We start from the raw sequence: 20,590 nt of genomic DNA, 5'->3' as shown, positions 1-20,590 counted from the left end.
ATAGGACATATCTCACGTGATATGAAAAATAAATGTGATAATGCATGCAACATACCTAGCACCTTTCTAGTACACGGTGTAAAATAAATGAGTTGTGTTTATTGATATTTTGATTATTCTTTAGAATTCTTTGTTTCATCTGGAATAACCACTTTACAAGGAAAAATGGAAGGAATGATTTACACTGATTCAGGCTCATGTGCAGAGATGGTGTCAGCTCAGTTGGGCCTGGGTCTTCCTGGAGCAGAGAAAGAGAGTTAAGAACTTTATTTTCTTTAATCAGCATATCTGGAAAATGATTAGAAGCTTGGAAACTTAGTTAATGGTTGTAACTTCTGGTTTCAGGATTAGATTTTATATATGTGTGTGTGTGTATATATATATATGTATATATATATATATAATTAGAACATGTTCTTTATTATGGAATTGCTGTTAAATTTTATTGTAGAATTGTTTAATGAAATGAGCACAGAAAGCATAAATATCACTCAAAGTATAATAATATTAGAGGATGATTGAAATTATATAGATATGAATGTAGATAAGTAAAGAATAGAGTAGAACAATGAGAAATATTTGTATGTTGAAAGTCTGAAATAAATTTTTATACTTACTTATAATTATGTTTTAAGGGAAATAAAAATTGGAAGACGACAGACCTCTGGAACTTAACATTAGTAGAATCATATATGAGAAAAGATTATTCAGGTTAAAGAAATATGAAAAGCAGCACATATGTTTGCATACACAGGATGTGAAACCTGATATCATGCACCTAATATGAGTAGTAGATTTTTTCAAATAAATAGTAATTTTCCTCTATAATGCCAACCTCAGGGATTTACTCAAATGTCTCATGTGCCCTGACTGACAATGAAGATAAAATTATGGCCACCATGAGCCTGAAGCTGAAGAAATAATTTCTTTTTAAAGCACAACCAAACCAAGATACTTAAGAGGTCAGGAGTAACGGGTGCAAATTGCTGTCCAAATCAAGAAACTTATTTTCTTAACCATTTCTCACCTGTGTCCTTTCTACATTCACTGTAACCATGGAACTGAATAGCAGTGTGAATGAGATCATTCTGCTTGGGTTAACACAGGATATTCTAAAGGAGAAAATAGCGTTTGTGGCATTCTTGTTTCTATATCTCGCAACCCTGTTGGTGAATTTACTTATTGTGATGACCATAAGATATAGCTGGATGCTGGGGGGCCCCAGGTACTTCTTTTCTATTTATCCTTCGCTGATGCCTGCTTTTTAACAACCACTGTTCTTAGGTTGCTTATAGATTCTGTATCTGAGAAGAAAATCATCTTTTACAATGAGTGCATGACCCACATCTTTGCAGTTTACTTCTTTTGCTGCATGGAGATCTTGGTGCTCATCCTCATGTCCTTTGATTGCTATGTGGCCATTTATAAGCTCCTGTGGTACACAACTATCATGAGCCAGTGTGTCTGTGGGGCGTTGGTGAAACTGGCCTGGGTGGGGTCCTGTATCCATTCCTCAGCACAGAGTCTCTTGACTTTGAAATTACCCTTCTGTGGCCCCAATGATACCAATCAGTATTTCTGTGATATGCAACCTTTGTTGAAAATTGCCTGCATGGATACTTATGTCATCGATCTACTCATAGTGTTTAACAGTGGGGCTATATGCATGGAGAGTTTCATGATCTTGCTTATCTCCTATATTTATATCTACATTCTTTGAATAACCACAGCACAGAAGGAAGAAGGAAAGCCCTCTCCACTTGCACCCTCCACATTATTGTTATCACCTTATTCTTTGTTCCATGTATATTCACATGCACGCACTCTCTAACCATATTTCCAGTGTACAAGATTGTGCCTATGTTTTACACTATCAGGACACCCTTGCTCAACTCGCTCAACTCTCTGATTTACACTCTGAGGAATGCAGAAGTTAAAAATGCCGTGAGAAAATTATAGGGCAACAAACTCTGACTTGAGGTGGTAAAGAGCAGAAGACTCCATTTGCTAATTCTGTAACAGTTTAAATAAAATTGGATTGATAGAAAAGAGAAAGTATTGTCATCCCAATGTAAGTAATCTAGTCTAGTCGCAGTAGGATGTTTGAAGAAATAGGTAGTATGATCACAGTGCACAGACACATTTTCTTTCCAGCCAACATCACAAAAAGTGTCATAATATCAAGAACAATGATATTTGAGGGAGGATAAACCCACTCACTTCTCTCTGCATTGCAGCTTTTTAGTCAGATCCTGTTGTAAATATAGCGTTAGCTCCCTCTTTGTACATTATTCTGGTTTGTATTTCTCTTCTCCATATTTCTCATCCAAATTGAAAAACTTGTCCCTGATCTTGACTTATCCATTGTGTTGGCAAATCAGTTCCGGATTCTACTAAATCTAGATCTTATCTTTTCTGGCTCAACAGTGAATAGCCCAGAGTCACTAGAAGAAACTTATGATCCAAGGGTGTATATTTATATATTTACATATCAAATAATTAACCTCCTATTTCATGCTTGTTTCCCCTTAGTAACACTCTTAAAAATTAGCTTTTCCTTTGTCTCTTTAACAGGTGCAATGAGATAATTCATAACACCTTTGATTCAAACAGGGATAATTCTAGTTATAACAAACATATTCATTGCATTATTCATAATTTCTCTCCATGTACTTTGAGATATTTTTTCTTTGTTCATCAGGTTAATTATTTTTTTGTTTATGCTATTTACATTTCTGGATTGTTTTTTTTTCACTTTCTTTTATTTTCTTTTTCTTTTTTTTTTTGGAGGAGATTGGCCCTGAGCAAACATCTGTTGCAAATCTTCCTTTTTTTTTTCTCCCCAAAGCCCCGGTACCTAGTTGTATATCCTAGGTGTAGGCCATTCTAGTTCCTCTACGTGAATACCACCACACCATGGCTTGATGAGCAGTGTGTAGATCCGTGCCCAGGATCTGCACCTGTGAACCCTAGACCACGGAAGTGGGAAGTGGAGTGTGTGAACTTAAGCATTTGGCCACAGGGCAACCCCCTATACTATTTAGTTTTATATACATATCAGCTTTTGTAATTTAAGTCTGGACACGTCCCTAATCTTTGGTTGATGAATTGGTGGCAATTTTTATAAAATTGCGAGTTGTAAAAACCAACACCTCATGGATGAGATTATGTAAATGAAAAAGGCAACAACTGACATAAAAAACAAAACCAATTTCATAATAATCCACCCGAAAAGAAAAGATGTTCAGAGAAATGAGATTCCCATCTTGGAAATACAGAACAAAATATATCAAGGAAGCAAAATTTCTCATGAGGTATCATGTACAGTCGAACTGCAGGGAAGTGTTTCACTGACTAGTGTATACAGCCGGTCAGTTGCCTGGCAGGTACACTTCTGGGTTAGGAGAAATGTTTCAGGCTATGACTTCTTGAATTCTACCTTCATCAAGCAAAGGTATGGTCATTGGACTTTCTATAGAAATGGTCCTCCTTGGAGAGAAAGTTACTGACCAGTGACTAGGATAACCACCTGGTGTTTTGATTTATATTTTTCATTTATCTCATTAAATTTACATTCTGGTTCAAGTAGTGTCAACTAATGAGTATGGACTGGAGGAGTCAGTCCATGAAGAAGTGAACAATGAATTTATCTTTGAGAATAAATGTAATCAGGACTATTCTTCTCCAAATCTGAGACCATAAAGTGTATCAGATGAACCCATAAATGCCACCTTGGGAGGTTTGGCATGAGCATTCCTCCTCAGGGATAATGCTACTGATGGACTTTCAAACTCTGATGATAAATGTTTGGAAGACTTATTTAAATCTCATATTCTTTACTAGAAAATATCTCAAAGGACAAGTCCTGTAAATCATGAGGTGGAAATTTTCTGGTTTGTAACATAGGGCATCCAGAAGATGCTTTCCTTGCCAGCTTTGCCACAAATTCAGCATTGGTATTAATTGCTATTTATTAATATTATATAAGCAGAAGAGAAGAAAGGGAGAAAGGAACAGTAGTAATGACGATAAGATTATGGAGTGTAGAAAGCCTTTCGTCTTGAATTTTTGGAGTCTCCTCTGGGCAGAAGTGTTTGTGGAAAGTCACTAATGATTAGAAATCTTCTTTCTTTTTTCCATCAACTGTGATTCACTGAGAGATCTCTGAAAATGCATGTGTTTAGGACACCAAAGCTCAGAGGAAAAGTTTCATTTCAGATCTTATATTAAAACTCTAAAATAAAATCAAGAATTCTTACGGGGTTACATACTGTCTCTAAGCTGATGACTCATATTTATATCTCCACCTCAGAACAGAATTATATATTCAATGACTTGCTTGACATCTTCCCTTATATAGCTAATGGTATTTTCATATTTAATGACTAATTGTTCTTGTCCTAAACATACTCTGCCGGTAATCTTGCTCAGGAAATGCCATCCTTCCAGAGTCCCAGGCCAAAAACATGTAGTCAAAGTTTGATCATTTCACAGCTCATATATAACCTATTAGAAAAAAAGTTGTCTTCAAAATACATGCAGAATATGATATATTTTCCCACTAATTCTCCTACCATCCTGGTCTTGGCTGCCACTATCTCTCATTTAGATCACAGCCATAAACTCTAAGAATTCTCCCTACTTCTACTCTTGTTCTGCTAAGTCCATTTTCAGCACAGCAGCCAGAGGATCCTTTTAAAACTAGAGTCAAATCAGGACACTTCTCTGCTTAAAACTGTGCAATGTCTTCATTTTGCTCAAAGAGTGAAAAATCCTCACAATGATTTGAACTTCTGTTGCCTCTTTGGCCCCTTCTGGTACTTACACACTTGATCCCTTGGTTCCAGCAACACTAGCTTCCTTGCAATTCCTTTTTTTCCTAGTAGGTTATATGTGAGCTGTGAAATGATCAGACAGTGTGTCACTTTATGGCATTTGCTTCAGCTGTTTTCTTTACTTAAAATCCTCTTCCAGTAAGGTGCTTGGTGAACAGCTTCATCTCCTTGTGGCATTATTATAATCTCCCTTCAATGAGGCCTCCCTTATGCCATATTTAATACAGCATTCCCGTTAGTACTCCAGATCCCTTAATCTTACTCTATTTCTTTCAACTTAATAGCATTTGTCATTTTCTAACACAGTATTTAACTTATATTAATGGTTTCTTGTCTGTTCCCACTAGAACATGAGATCCAAGAAGATATAGATTTTTTTCCATTTGGTCAGAAATATATACCAAGCCAGTGGTTGAGTGCTGTGATCATAAAGGAAGCTCATTAAATCTTTATGGTAGTTGTTGTTATTGAGTGCTTAGAATTTGATGAGTCTAAACTGAAGATTGTAATACTAGGACCTGTTGGTTTTTATAAGAATGTTTTACTTCATGTTTCCATTTGAGTGATAATTTCAAAATACATGTAAGTATACTCTGGGTCATCTGATGACCAGCTTATATACAATTGTAAACATATAATCTCAATACCAGAGTGTGATTAATGTTATGGTGGCTCTAAACACTGCTACAATATGATTGAAGGCTGAGAAGTGAGCAGACATGAACCTGAGCAAATAATTAAACTCACATTGTGGTTTATATCATGGGTGCCTTTTTATTTGGTCAAAATAAGCCAGTCTATGAGAGGCTTCTCATCTCTGGGCATTAACAGAATTCAGTGTTTCCTTTAAGTCTAAAGATGAGACCCCTATCCATAGATGTCCCAGAGTGAGGGGAAGGATGTGTCAACTAATCTTATTGTGGCAAATATTTCATGATATATACATGTATCAAATAACCACATTCTATAACTTAAACGTACACAATATTGTACTTCCATAATATATCAGTAAAGCTGCAAGAACAACAAGAAAAGGAGATGCAACCCTGGCAGTCAATTTCTGAACTTTTCTTCCTAAATATCTAGTTTGATGAACTTCAAACTCAGATGTTATAGATTTTGGTTGCCGATGTAAATCTGTATGCTTAATGTAAAAATATTCAAAATGTTTGGTAAGGAATTTCATCTTTGCATGTGACATACAATCCTAGAAATCCAGTTATTCTCCCAGGGGTACAGTATTATCATAAAGAGGAGACTGGTCTCATCAATATTTTCAGTTCTGTAATTTCTTTGACTAAGGCTAGATTTCTATAAAAGACAGGCCAAATGTTAGAATGGTTTAAAGTATAGACATTTACTATTTTTGATATAAAAATTCTATGTTAATGGTCCAGTTTGGCAGGGCAAGTTCATTTCCTCCTCTTTTTTCAGGAGCCCAGGTTCCTTCCAAGCTGCTACTTGGTCATCCCCTAGGGTCTTCATTTTCAAAATGTGATGCAAATATTAGCATCACTGGCATCACCTGGGAGCTTGTTAGAAATGCAGAATCCTAGGTTCCATCCTACACTTAATGTTTCATAATTTGAATTTAACCCTAGAAGTTTCATATGTACATTATAGTTTCAGAACATTGCCATAGAGCACTGTCACCTACAGTTGTGACCCCATCAGTTTGGTTTCAGGTGTCAAGAAGGGAAAATAAATTTTAGTAGTACAATCCAATGTTTTAGACTTCAGTCTGGAGATTAACATACCTCTTCTCCTCACATCCCATTGAGAAGAACTTAGTCACAGAGCTGCATCTAGATGCAAAGAGAACTGGAGAATGTCAGATGTGCTCAGGTGGCCATGAACACAGGAGCCCCTCTGTTACTACAGAATAAGGGAGAATGGGTTTTAGTGGACAACTAGCAGCCTCTGCCCCAGGCACCTGGCACCTAGAACATCCACCAAAACATTGTTTATTCAAAATTAAATTTAGCTTGAGAAATATTTATTGACTTCCTATTATTGCCAAGTACTATTTTATGTAGTAATGAAAAAAGAAAAACTCTGTCTTCACAGCTCATATTCTTGTGTATTATGCCATTTCAAAAAACCCAATAAATAGTCCAAGAGTTTAGAATTCCCAGGATTTGAAGAGATTGAATGAATGTTTCTTAAACTAAGGGCTGGCAATTTTTTTTTAACGATGACTTAAAAATTTGCATTTCAAATGGCCTGCAGCACTATAAACTCCCATTTTCATCATAACTGTCATCCCTTCCCAAATCCTCTTTCATTAGATCTTCTGGATCTCAGGAAAATAACAAGCAGAATCTCCTACACTTTCAAACTCTATGTGAATAATTTCTTGCTTTCTTGGGTCTTCCTTCCATATGCTTATGTTTCCTACCTAAGGACTTTTCTAGTAGTTCTACTTTTACATATTGATTATAAATTTTAGCTTTTAGTGATCTTTACTTTCTGGTGAAAACTAGGGAGCAGGCAATTACGAACTATCTATCATATATTAGTATTCTGTAATAGATTAGCAAACCTATAAATAAATAATTATAAAAACTTGTACTTTTTAGAGATATATGTTTCTCATGGTACTATTTTTAATATGATGAAAGACATATTTATTATTAGACCCAAAGACCTTTTGTCTCTCTACAAAAAATTAAGAAGACAAAAGTCAATAAATTTAAACTTATCTTTAGTAATCAATATCTTAGTACATTATTTTATTTGGAAATAATCTAGATATTCAATGACTATCCATTATTTGGTCTAACTTATTATAAGCCTTTTTGTATTTGCATCTATTTACAATAATTATTTTTAAAATTATTCTTAGACATCAAACATCTATCATCTTAAGTTATTTTTCTTTCTGATAATTTTGTAACAGAGATAGCATGAGCTAATTTAAGTAGTGTATTCAGGTAAATAAAGTTATATGTTTTCATTACATTTAATATTGACAATACTGAGGGCATGTTTGTTTTTATTAAACTAAAATGCTTAAGCTAGCTTTTATGTATTAAAGATTATCCTTATCATGTGAAATTGAAAACCAACTGAGTTTGATTATATATTTCTGAGAGTTTTAGGAATACTTAATTTATATAAGCATTTATTTTTCTTTAGGCCAATTAAATAGAATTATCTTTAAAACCACATATATAAAGTATACTAAATATATAGATATATATAAACATATGGATAGACAGAAACAGAGATCTTATAACTTTTATTTTAAAATTTTAACCATGTCTCAGGTATAACAATACAATACTCAAAAGAATAGCTGGATCCAAATTGTGTTTCTTGCAGATAGACTAAGTTAATATTACCTGCTCAGATGGCCCAAGTTTTTAAGACTTTTTATTTGTGCACTATAAGGATTCTTTTAAAGAAGCTATTTTTGGATTCATTTTGTCTTTTAGGAGCTTCTCCATACCAATCAAAGAATGCACTCCATTGTCTCCAAGAGGTTTGAGATCTAATTTTCAAGAGTGCCCTTTAATGTGGACTATCTTATCCAAGTCAAAGTTTCCCCAAAGAGGCCACTACAATTCCAACTTATCCAAAAGTTCACCAACTTTTCCGGAAAGACAAAAGATCCTGGTCCACAGTGGGTATACATATAAGAGGCAGGTGTCTTTAAGGGAGGAGGAGAAAGAGAGTTTGACCAGGTGGAACCCATCTCTGTCTTTAGATTCCCTGAAACAAATAATCTATGGGAATCCTAGTAATTTTCCTGCTGCCCAAAACCCAGACAATCATGGGTTTCTCCCCTTACAGACACAAGTGTGACCTACTAAGAAGCTTCAACAAACAAAATAAAGGTATGCACAATAAAGTCAGAGAGCTCGAATGCAAAGAGAGCAGAAAATGGATCCAAGAAAGACATGCTCAAACTCTAGGGTCTGTGAGAAAACAGTGAGCTCAATGAACTCTGTGGATGCCAGCACTTCGTTGCTCATTGGCCTTGGAGTCCTTGAGGGTCTTCTTTGAATTCAACTTCTGATGTCATAAACTGTCAAAAGTCCAGAAATAACAAAATTAAAGCCATCAAATCAATAAATAGTATTTAGTAAGAGTTTACGGTACATATAAGACAGTTTGTGAACTGGGACCTTCATATCAGTCTTTGAAAGTAGAATGGGTTTATCTGAAGTACAGTCTACATGCTGTAAACACATTGCACATGATTTATCTTCAAAGTAAATCAGAATTTAAAGAGTGAAAACTATGAACTCTCTATTGGACATCATCTCTTTTTATTGAATTAATGAATAATAACAAAAATACATAAATAGGCTTATGCTCCTGGATTATATGCAATAACTTGTGGCCAAAAATTTTCTTGTCATGAAAAACTAGAAAAGCCAGATACTATAGAAAAATCACCTGTATGAGGTATTGGAGACCTGCTGAGGTAACAAAAATGGAAAGGAATAAGGCTCGAGAGAGACAAGCCCTTCAATAAAGTGAATTGAATTCTGTGATTGCTTTTACCCTGGAAGCATTTGTTCATTCTGGGCATAGACAGGAGCCTGAGAGTTTGGGATTTACACCAGTTGAGCGTTACTTCTGGGACTTGGATGAGGGCGAAAAGACAAGGAGAGCTTTTGGAGGAAATTTGGAGAGCCTCAATCATACAGTATTTTTCCCTTAGGACATGTCTTCAATTCTAGAGGCTGTACAGGGTGTGTTATGGGTTGAATTTTATCCCCCCAAAAGATCTTGAAGTCTTAACTCCCAGTGGCTGTGAATGTGAATTTATTTGGAAATAAGGTCTTTGCAGATGATCAAGTTAAGATGAGACCATTAGGGTGAGCCCTAATTCAATACAACACGTTCTTATAAAAAAGGGGATATTTGGACACAAAGATAGACATGCACACAGGGAGAATGACATGTGAAGATGAAAGCAGAGTGTGGTGATTCATCTACAAGCCATGGTACTCCAAAGATTGCCAGCAAACCACCAGAAGCTAGGGGAGAGGCATGGAACAGATTCTCTCTCATTTCTTCAGAAGGAGTCACATAATAAAACCAAATAAAAAGAGCAGAAGGCAAATAAATAGAATATAAATATGAAGATAATACAGATAGAGCCTAAATCTGGTATTTGAATAGAAGAATAAAGTTGATAAACTTCTATCAAGTGGTGGTAGTATCATGGGTGTATACATTTGTCAAAAGGCATCTACTGTACATTTTAAAAAGGTGTATTTTGTTGTATGCAAATCATACCTTAAGAAGCTGATTTAGAAATAAAAATGTTTCAAAACTTTTTCCTTTCCATTTTCTCTCTTCTCCCATTCTTTAGCTACTGCCTTCAAAATATTTTAGAAATTATAGAAATTTTAATTAGTAGTTTTCATTGTAATTATTTATATGATAATATATACTATTAGTGTCATTAGGATTTATCATTATTATTATATTTAACAGTAACATTTTCTAAAGGAGGAAACTAGGAGAAGAAATTTACCTAAAATCACAGACACATAAGTGACTAAGCTAGAATTTAATTACGTCACATCTATTGGAAATTTTACCTGGGCTCAGAGCTTTGCCTGCCATTAGAAAAGATTCAATTTAAAGTCCTTGGAAAATTTTAGGAGTCTATACCTCAATGTGATTTTGAAGGTATGCTTTTTTCTTAGGGCAGGGTGCATAGTGGAGCATAGGGTGCACTTGGTAACTGAAATGGGAAGTGTCCCTTAAGACTGCTAAAGAGAGGACAAGGGATCTGAAGACAGAATCTGCCTGTTGACAGTCTTATCCGGGATTAATTGGCCCCATGGTTTGCTGTGATCCTAAGTTAACTGATCCAAGCAGCTCAGTAAGCAAATCCTTCAGGGTTGGTGGGAAGAATAGAACCCTCATCACTCCAGATGCTGGACTTTGGTGAAATTCTATGAAATTCCTATAAATATCTGATGGAGGAAGAAGAAATATCTAACTCCCATGCTCTGCCAAGGAATGTTTTGGGGTAATAGAGCTAGTTTTGGAGATATTTCCATCACAAAAGAGTGGGAATATTTCTTTTTTTTATTCTAGAGCACTCTAAGAGTAGACGTAAGAAAGTTTCTACTGGTATTATGACTCTTTTGTAGAGGTTAACTTAGGCTTTTTGGAAGGATTGTCTATCTGTGAACTATCTTCTCTCCCTATAAATCTTGCAAGGGAATGCAGAATGGATCTGCTTGAAGTACAATTTACATGTTGCAACATACTGCATATGATTCATCTTCAGAGTAAATCAGAATTGAAAGAGCAAAAACTATGAGGTCTCTATTGGACATTATCTTTTTTTCACAAGAAGAAAGGTAAGTTTTCAAGCCCCACTGAACTATTTTCTTTCTCTTCCCTCCCTCTGGGACTGAGTTTTAGGGCAGCTGCCATCATCCAGTTCTGTCTCCTAAGAAATCTTAAGTTCCAGGAACATATTTCTCACAGAAATGAGATGATTCTGATGTTTCAGAGTCCCTGCCCTTTATTGGCCTCTATTTGATGCAGCAATGTCTCAGCCCCAATTCTTATTTTAAAAACTGGTATATTGAATGGGTAGAGGTATAGTATACCATACCTGCAAATTTCTTAATTGCAAAGCTTAGGGTCAGGAGAAGGATAGGAATGCATAGGGATGATATTATGATTCTATGATATTGATTCTTCTAATATTGGCTATCTAGGACCCACTGTCACCCCTGTTAACAGCCAAAATTACACTCTCTTTCTGGGATTAGTGTAAAGGATAATATGAGGAGTAGAAGAGAGAGAAGTAAAACCTAGTGAAATCCGAGGACAAACTACTCTTGATCCCTATCAAGGCTCTTTGCTCACCCTCACATTGTGGGTTTTCCTATCTCATCCCTTGATTCTTATTTCTCTGGCTTTTTCCCACATCACATTTTTCTCTTGGCTCTGATACTTTCCATCATTCCCTAACCTCTCTATCTTCTCCTCACCGTTACTTTTCAAATACACATATAAAATGCTCATCTCTTTGTTTGACCCATCCTGAAGTTTGCATCCATTTAATAGTCAGGACATATACTGAACCTGTCAGTGGTCCTATTCTTTACCTGTTTTGGTTTCTTGGCTTTATACTTGCTCTGCCCCAGATGTTTGGAGACTAAGCTTTGCATGGCAGTGTAGGGTGGAGTTCTGGAGAGAGAGATGGCCATGGAGCATGAAGGTTTGGATTCAGGTTCTGGTTCCGGTTCCTTTCTGATTACTCTTTACTAAAATTTTCCTCCCAGCTTAGCCCAAAGTGCATAAAATAAAATAATAGGAACTGGCTTTATGAGATATTGTAAAACCAAATGAACAAAAGATATTAAACAAAAATGAGAGAAGGCTATAATTAGGGATCGCATAATTCCATAAGCACACACACACACACTTTAGCAGTGGAAGGTCATTAGCAAGAAAGTTATTTGACTGGGAAAACATAGAAGGCCTTGCTAAGGAGATGCAATTTGAACTGGATACTCTGTACACAGGTAGCAATGAATATCAGAGGAAAGTCATTTACCACTAAGAAATATGGAAAATTCAGAGAATGAGATGGTTGGAGTGTATTTATGAGGGACAGCAGTGTCAGGCTTGGTTGGAGCATAAACAGAAGCACTGGGAAGAAAAAGTGGAAAGCAAGATGAAGGCACAGAGTTAGAGAAGGCCACGTGAGTATTTCAGTCATTGCATTTGAAAATCATTTGTAACCATTTTATTGTATTTGTGATTCATCATAATTTCAAATTGTCCACTTTTATTTTTCAATGGATAGCAAGGAGCTAAAAAAGAGGGAGAGGACACAAAAAGTGAGGAGAATAGAGAATATCTGAAATTGTGTTTCTTCTTTCTGTTTATGAACAAAAATTAGCCTGGGAGGATCCACTTAAAGAATTCTAGGATTGGCAATTTATAATACTTATATTTGTGAAGTATCAGCCCAATTTTGTGGTACGTACAAGGCAATAATTCTTACAATGAAAACTCACATAAGTATCTCATTCAAAGTATTATTTTTCTTTCATTAAATTGTGTAAGACATTATGTTTAGCATTAAATGGATATTAAATACTGTGTGGAAGGAATTATTATGTTCTATGTTTTGAGTGTATAACAATGATCCTGTTTTTAGGGCAGTGAAAATATTCTGTATGATATTATAATCATTGATATATATCATTACACATTTATCCAACCCCTTAGAATGTACACCACTAAGAGTTAACCCTGAGATAAATTATGGACTTTGGGTGATTACTATGCATCTATGTAGATTCATGAATTATAACAAATGCACCATTCTGGTGAGGAATATTGATAATGAGAGAGTACGCATGTGTGAGGGCAGGGGCTGTATGGGAAATCTCTGTACTTTTCTCAGTTTTGCTGTAAACCTAAAAGTGTGCTAATAAATTAAAGTTTAAAAACAACAAGAGTAACAAAAAATTATCCTGTTAAAGTTAAAAGAGATATTTAATTTCTCTATTCTCCACAAGACTAACTGAGAGTTTCCTAAGAAAGCAAGTAACAAGTCTGAAGCCTCTGGTGAATCATATTTGGGATGCCTGCAGACCCCATCTTTATTTTGTTGGGGCCATAGAGAATCAAGTTGTATGCTTTCTACTGTTTCTAAATGTAGGGCATAGAAAGACAAATGTCTTTAGTAGAATGCTGACATCTTAAAGGAGGTAGGCACTTCATTACAGATGACCTCAAAGTCCAATTAGACTAAATTTAGTAAAAAGAAAAAATGACAATTTTATTAAACGACTTTGAGTGATTCTTGTTAAGTACTGCACAAGTCTTAATACAAGCTGCTATCATGTTTTATATGCCTCCAAATTTTGAATTTTACCAATAAAAATATCTTTAAACTTCATAGCCTGGGTTTCATGGTCTTCAACCAGGAGGACAACTTGCTTTTCCAAGCTTTTCTACTATAATAAAAATACAGTTAATAAGAGAGTACAAAATGCTGAAAAACGTTTTATTACTTATTAAAAAGATTGATAATTTCTAGCCTTTGGGGCAGTAATATTGTACGTCAGCAATTATTCTAAAGTTTTTTGTAGAATTATTATTTATGAGAGTGAAAATTGAAGCAATGTAAATATCTCAATGGACAAATGGTTAAATAAATGCTTCCTATAAAATTTATATATTATATTATTATTAAATTGATAATTAAACAATGAAAAGTATAAGAACTTGGGAAGAACTACTATAACAATTCTTAAGTCAAAATCAGAACACAAATGATAGTACACGACGATTTCAATCACATAAGCTATATTATGAGGCATAGGTAAAGGGTTGTCAAAGTAAAGCGTATTTCATTCAAGACCCTGAAGGGTTCGGGGTTAATGGGAACAAAGATGAGTGAACCAAAGTGAGAACATTTTCTTCAGGAGGAATTCTCTAACATTATGCTTAATTATATTGAAATATTGTTGTTCAGATTTCAAAGCACACAGATGTGATGCATAATACATGAAACATACCTGTGAATGTGTGTGCATATGTGTGGGTATAAAATCTTTTTTGAAGTTGTTAGGAAAACTCAGAATAAGATAGTGCAAGTATTTGGACTCCACTTTTTGAAAGAAGGCTAAAATTTCAAAGCAGTTAAATTGCTTGCCCAAATGGTACAAGTTCTGCAGTTCTCAATCCTGGCAGGAATCAAAAAATTTTAAGGGACATTAATTTTTCATTTAAGCAAAAGCTTTGGTCCAATGTAATGTGTTTCTGAATTAACAGATAGATCTAGGAGGGGCTTGGACATCTGTAGATTTACAAAACTTCATAGATGATTAAAGGCAGTTGGAAGTAACAGGATGGTGCAGAAACAAGGAATTCAGAGTTCAGCCTATTGATATTCCTAAAATGTCACGTCTTCTCTCCTCTCTGACAAAGATTAAAACTTTGCTAACTTCATCTTACCTAGAGCAGTAGTATGGTGATGAATAGCAGTGTGACTGAATTCATTTTGTTTGGATCGACAGAGGATATAGGAAAGCAGAAAGCAATAATCGGGGTTTTCTTAATTCTTTACCTTGTGACACTGTTGGGGAACTTTCTCATTATAGTGACTATTAAAACATGTAGGACTCTTGGGAGTCCTTGCTGATGCCTGCTTCTCTATAACCACAGCCCCCAGATTGATTGTGGATGCCCTTTCTCAGAAGAAGACCATTTCCTTCAATGAGTGCATGACTCAAGTCTTTGCCCTCCATTTCTTTGGCTTCACGGAAGTCTTTGTGCTCATCCTTATGTCCTTTGATCGTTATGTAGCCATTTGTCAGCCCTTGCAATACACAACCATCATGAGCCGGCAAGTCTTGTTGTGTTGGCGATTCTGGCCTGAGTGGGATCTTGTATCTACCCTTCAGCACAGATTTTCCTGGCTTTGAGATTGGCCTCCTGTGGCCCTAATGTGACTGATCACTATTTCTGTGACTTGCAGCCCTTGTTGAAACTTGCCTGCATGGACACTTATATGATAAATTTTCTAATTGTTTCTAATAGTGGGACCATATGCATGGTGAGTTTCATAATTCTGCTCATGTCCTATGTTGTCATCTTGTTCTCTCTGAGAAACCACAGTGCAGAAGGAAAGTAAAAAGCTCTTTCCACCTGCACCTCCCACTTTATTGTGGTTGTCAAATATTTTGGTCCATTTTTATTCAATACACATGTCCACATGTTCCCTTAGATTTTAGACATGGGCTCAATTTGAGACAGTGGGAGAAGCTATCAGGGGACAGATAAGTCTTTCTTGACCTCGTATCTTAACAATTTGTCTTACTGTCTCTGGGCCTGGCAGATATTGAAAGCTTTTTATTCCCCTTCCGTTTGGGGCTTTTTTATGCTCTCTCATTCTAGTGTCCTTGATGTAAGAGGATTTGTCTATCCATATGATCACCAGGAAGTCTTTACTTAGGCCTTAGAAAGCCAGTAATTATCTTAAAAATTCTGTACCCTGCCAAATGACCCTATGGGACCAGTCCCTAGGAAATCATCTTATGGCTCTTATATGGCTGTCCATGGGGAATCATCTATGCATTGCTGCCCCTCAGGAGTACTATTAATGCAGAAACACTGTTAATGTGGGCTGATGTCAACTGGCCACCCTCACCTGACTCCATCAGTAAGTCAGCCAGTCTATCGTCCTGTCTAGACTTTTATGATCTCAGTCTCTTGGGCCCAACAATATGGAGGGTTGTATGCTACATTCTCAGAAGAAGACTCTGAAATCCCCCTCTGTTACACAAATTCACAGACAAAAACACATCTTAAGTTTGGGGTAAGGGGGAGGTGTATCTCCACAGTAATTTCCCCAGGGTGTTCTCACAAATCACTCTGCCCCTTTGACCAGATTTATATCCTGTATCTAGTTGTGAGAGACTTATCTTCACCATTTCATTTGGCTTAGAGATAGGTATACATGATTTGGACCCACTTTGTAATTTTCCATCTATTGCAGCTAGTCAAAATTTCAGTTATAACATCTTGTTACATAAGAGGTGTTAATTCATAAATAGTTTATATTAGCACTAGACTTCAAGATAATTTATTTTCATTTAGAAAAGGATGATACGTTAATTTAAAGACATTTATTTTCAGTCACATAAAAGATAGATTTTATGGAGAAAATTTTGTAGAATTAAACCTTATTTGTAAACAGGAAAAACTACAAAGGGAATAGGGTGAGACTGACTATATGAATGATTAATGAGGAAAGGGGAGGAGGTATCCCCCCAAGCATAGGAATGGGAGAAAGGAAAGGAAGTCTGAAAATCAATGTTTGGATCAGGGAAATAAATGAAATGACAAAGTCACTTCATGAAAGATCTACAACAGTTCTTCTAAAATCCTTTTGTGATTTCTATGGTGAGGGATCCATTTTTTAGTTTCTCCATCTCCACATTCAGGTGTGAGGCTTCTTCTACAGAAAAAGAACTTCTAGGATCCTAAAGAGAATCATCACTAGGGTGTCAATAGACAATAGGGAGAGTTAGTGTTGAAGTAATTTTGGCACCAGTCACTTCAAATAGCTGGACAACTAAGGGGCTGTGTAAGACCCTAGAAAATGACAACCAGTCATAGAGTTCTGCAGAATACTGCGGAGGTCTCTCATCCTCCTCCTTTCTCCACCCAGTGAGTCAGAAGGAGAGGATCAGATCAGAAACTAGAAAGTGTTTGAATAAATAGAACCTGGTTAAGGAATAATAAGTGTATCTTTTGTCCTATGTGTACCCTGGGCCTCTTGGCTGGCCTGCAGTATAAAAATGCATACTTAATAACTCCATCAGGAGAGAAAGGGTTTTTTACACAGCAATTCCAGTAAAAGTACATACTAAGATTGCAGTTTCTATGGGTCAGGTACCCCTCCCTGAAACCATCAATGTAGTCAAAAAAACAAGATTCTCTGATTTTCCAAGACTTGGCCATAGCTTACCTTTGGAGCATGGATGGAGACAGGAATTAAATTTGTGGTTGAGAGTGGCAAAAGAGTTGGTTTATTACAAAAAAAGTATTGACTTCACAACAGGCAAAAACAAACTCAAGGCATCTCTACCTGGTTTTGATCACTCTGCTTTACCCATTTTCACAACTGCTTTCTGAAGTATCCGTGGCAGCAGATGTTCCCATGGCTACCTCCTGTCTATAAGATGACTTTGTACAAATTGGAAATGTGTGCTTCATCCTCAAGACACTTTACTTCCAGGTAGCAGAAAATCGTCATAATGCACTCACTCATTTATGCTCATTCCCTGCTATCTGTCAAAACCCTACTATGATAAATATATAAGTCTAGGAGACCTTGATATAAATGGTGCTTCCTTAGATGTGGGGCTTACATCTACACAAGCGTGGAAGCTTTGGATTTCTCCTTCAGGCAGAATTAATTCTTATTGATGCAATTTTATGCCATGTCATTGAAATTAACTCTCCATCAAGGATACATTTTGCTACCATTACATTCAGTTGAATGTAGTCTCTCAGAACTACTGTTAACACTGCTTCTGGCTACATCAGAGAAAGGGATTCCTGCTGGAAGGGTCCATGAGCTGATCACCTTCCTTTTTTCCATATCTCAAAATTAGAGGTGTTCATGTCATTCACACAGATATCTTCTGCTGATTTCATGCAACATCACAATCCTTTCTCAGTCAGGGGCATTAGTTATTGTTACTCAGAATAATTTCCAGTCTGATTTCATTTGTGGTTCCCTCCCTCCCTCCTTCCTTCCTTCCTTCCTTCCTTCCTTCCTTCCTTGCTTCCTTCCTTCCTCCCTTCCTTCCCTCCCATTCTTTCTTTCTTCCTTTCTTCCTTCTTTGTATTTCTTTCAACAAGTTGTTTATTAATTACATTCTAGGTTCCATAATTGGTGGACACATTTTTTTTTTCCGGCAGTAGTATTCTTTTATTCAGAGAATAGCATGGAGTAGCATGGGGGCAGGACCCATGGTCAGTAAGAGCTGCAGAGTGTTGAGGGCAGGGCTAAATTTATAAGGCATAGGTATGTGAGTTATTTCTTTACAAGACAAAGGAAAGATGGTGTAAAAAGTAATTAAATGGTATCAGTGCAGGTGGGATCTGGTTATTGGGGGTTCTATAACTTTAGATAAGAATAAGATCGGATTAAATCAGAACATCCTACGCTTCCCGGAGGATGATATAGATCGGTATGTAGGGCAGGTCACCTTGGACTTCTCTCCCTGTGGCAGCCTTGATCCTCATCATAACACCCCCCTGAACCCATTTGGCCCCAAAAGCTTTTGGGGATATGGACGATAGTCAATCTTCAGTAATTACTTCCAGCTGTACAAGGTCGTAGAGCTGTCCCTAAATGGGGCCATAGGGGTACAAGCAGAAAGTTCGGTGGACCAGAAGATTGTGCCTGTGGAGTCCAAGGCTGACAGGGTATAGAGAGCCTCTGGAGAGGTGAGAATCATCTGATGAGAAGTGGTCAAGAAACAAAATTTTGTTGAAATTTTGTCAGTCTGTCCCTGAGTTACTGTGTGAAGCAGAGGCCCAAATTGCAAGGAATACTTAAGGTGAATGAGAACTTGGTTTTTTTTTTTCAGTTCTTTTCTCTGTCTTGTGGTGTTTCACCACACAGATGCAACTTAGTATTCTTAGAATTGAGCAACTGGCTTAGATTGCACAGAACTCTTTGAAGACTTCTGTTGTTTTTTTCTTTTCTCTGCATAGCTCCTTCTGCTCCAGTGCTCTGCTTCACAGGTTATAGCCTCTTCAGTCACCCTGAACTCTGATCTCTGCATCTTCATCTCAGTGAGAACTGTGGCGCCTTGCTGGCATTCTCCCTCAATGCACCATAGCCTGGAATGCTCTCTAGCAGAAGCCTGTGGTTATCCTAGAGCTCACCAAATTTGTTTCCTTTCCCTAAGCATCCCACTATTATATTGCTTGTTGTCCAATATTGAAAACATTGTTTTACATATTTTGTCCAGGTTTTAGTTACTTAGAGCAATAGGAAAGTCCAATTTCTTCATATGTCCAGAAATTTTAAGCACTGTGTTTTCTTAAAAATATCTATCCCATTTGTTTTTATATTATTTAAAAAATGTTAATTATTATTTGTAGAAGTGAGAACTAACGCACTTCTCTTACTTAAAAAAAGGAAAACATTACAAATGAGTACATAATCAACTTTAACATCAATTCTACTTCCATCACCATCTCCCTTGTCCCCACTTTCACTGTAATTGAATTTTTAAAATATTTTTAGTTTATTCAGCAACCTTTCCCTCTTTATTTTTAATGTATCATATACACACAAAACTCTGTCAGAAATGTTTTCCATTGACTTTGAGAGATAGGTTCTAACTTTTTTTCAAATTGATAGTCATTTATCTTAATATTGCTTATTTCTATATTGACAAAAACTTCCAACTTCATCATACATTAAATTACCAAATATATATAGTTGAATTCTATGCTCAATACTTATTTGTATATTCTGTGGGTATATCTTATTTTTAAAATTACTATGATGTTATAATGTACTTGGCCTTGGCTCTTCTTCTTCTCCCCCACCTTGAACAAATATTTGACTATTCACATATGTATATTCAACCACGTGAACTTTTGAATCATTTTATCAGTTTCCATGAAAAAAATTTCTCAAGATTTCAATTGAGATTTCACTCAATTTGTTAATTAATTGGGAAAAATTAAGAACTTTAAAATATGGTATCTTCCCATGATGAATTTTGTAACTCCTTATTAAGATGTGTGTCTTGTGAAGATGTTTAGCATTCCTCATAAAGAATGTACACATTTTTATGTTCTTTATAGTCTTATTGTTATTATGAAGCAGACATTTCATTTTATAGCTGTTTATTGTAACTATATTTGAAAGTATCATTATGCTGATTTTTGACTAAATTCTTTTAACAAATATTAAAATCTGTCAGTTGATCATCTTGGTTTTGTAAGTGGATGAACATGTCAGCCAATAATGAATTGTGTTACTTCATTTTCAGTTTTGACTATCTTATCGATTTTACTATTATTTCATGGATTAACACAGAGTTTCCAAACTGACAGCCCATAGACCAAATTCACTCAAAATTTTGTTGATTTGTTTGATCCCAAATTGTTATTATATTATATATTATTATATTGAAATCATTAAAGTTGGTATGAAATATGTATGCCTGATTTCTCTTGAAACCTGGGTTTGTGGCAAATTTAGGCATAAA

General features: G+C 35.9%; 2 pseudogenes; both read left to right on the top strand.

The window, feature by feature from the left end:
• Positions 1–1,055: 1,055 nt before the first annotated feature.
• On the top strand, positions 1,056–1,959 carry LOC124228391 (olfactory receptor 4C11-like; annotated as a pseudogene).
• Positions 1,960–14,811: 12,852 nt separating this feature from the next.
• On the top strand, positions 14,812–15,570 carry LOC124229126 (olfactory receptor 4C11-like; annotated as a pseudogene).
• Positions 15,571–20,590: the final 5,020 nt, after the last annotated feature.

Source organism: Equus quagga, chromosome 17 (assembly GCF_021613505.1).
Source record: "Equus quagga isolate Etosha38 chromosome 17, UCLA_HA_Equagga_1.0, whole genome shotgun sequence".
NCBI lineage: Eukaryota > Metazoa > Chordata > Mammalia > Perissodactyla > Equidae > Equus > Equus quagga.
Note: the sequence above shows the minus strand (reverse complement) of the source record. Positions and strands in the feature narration are given on the sequence as shown.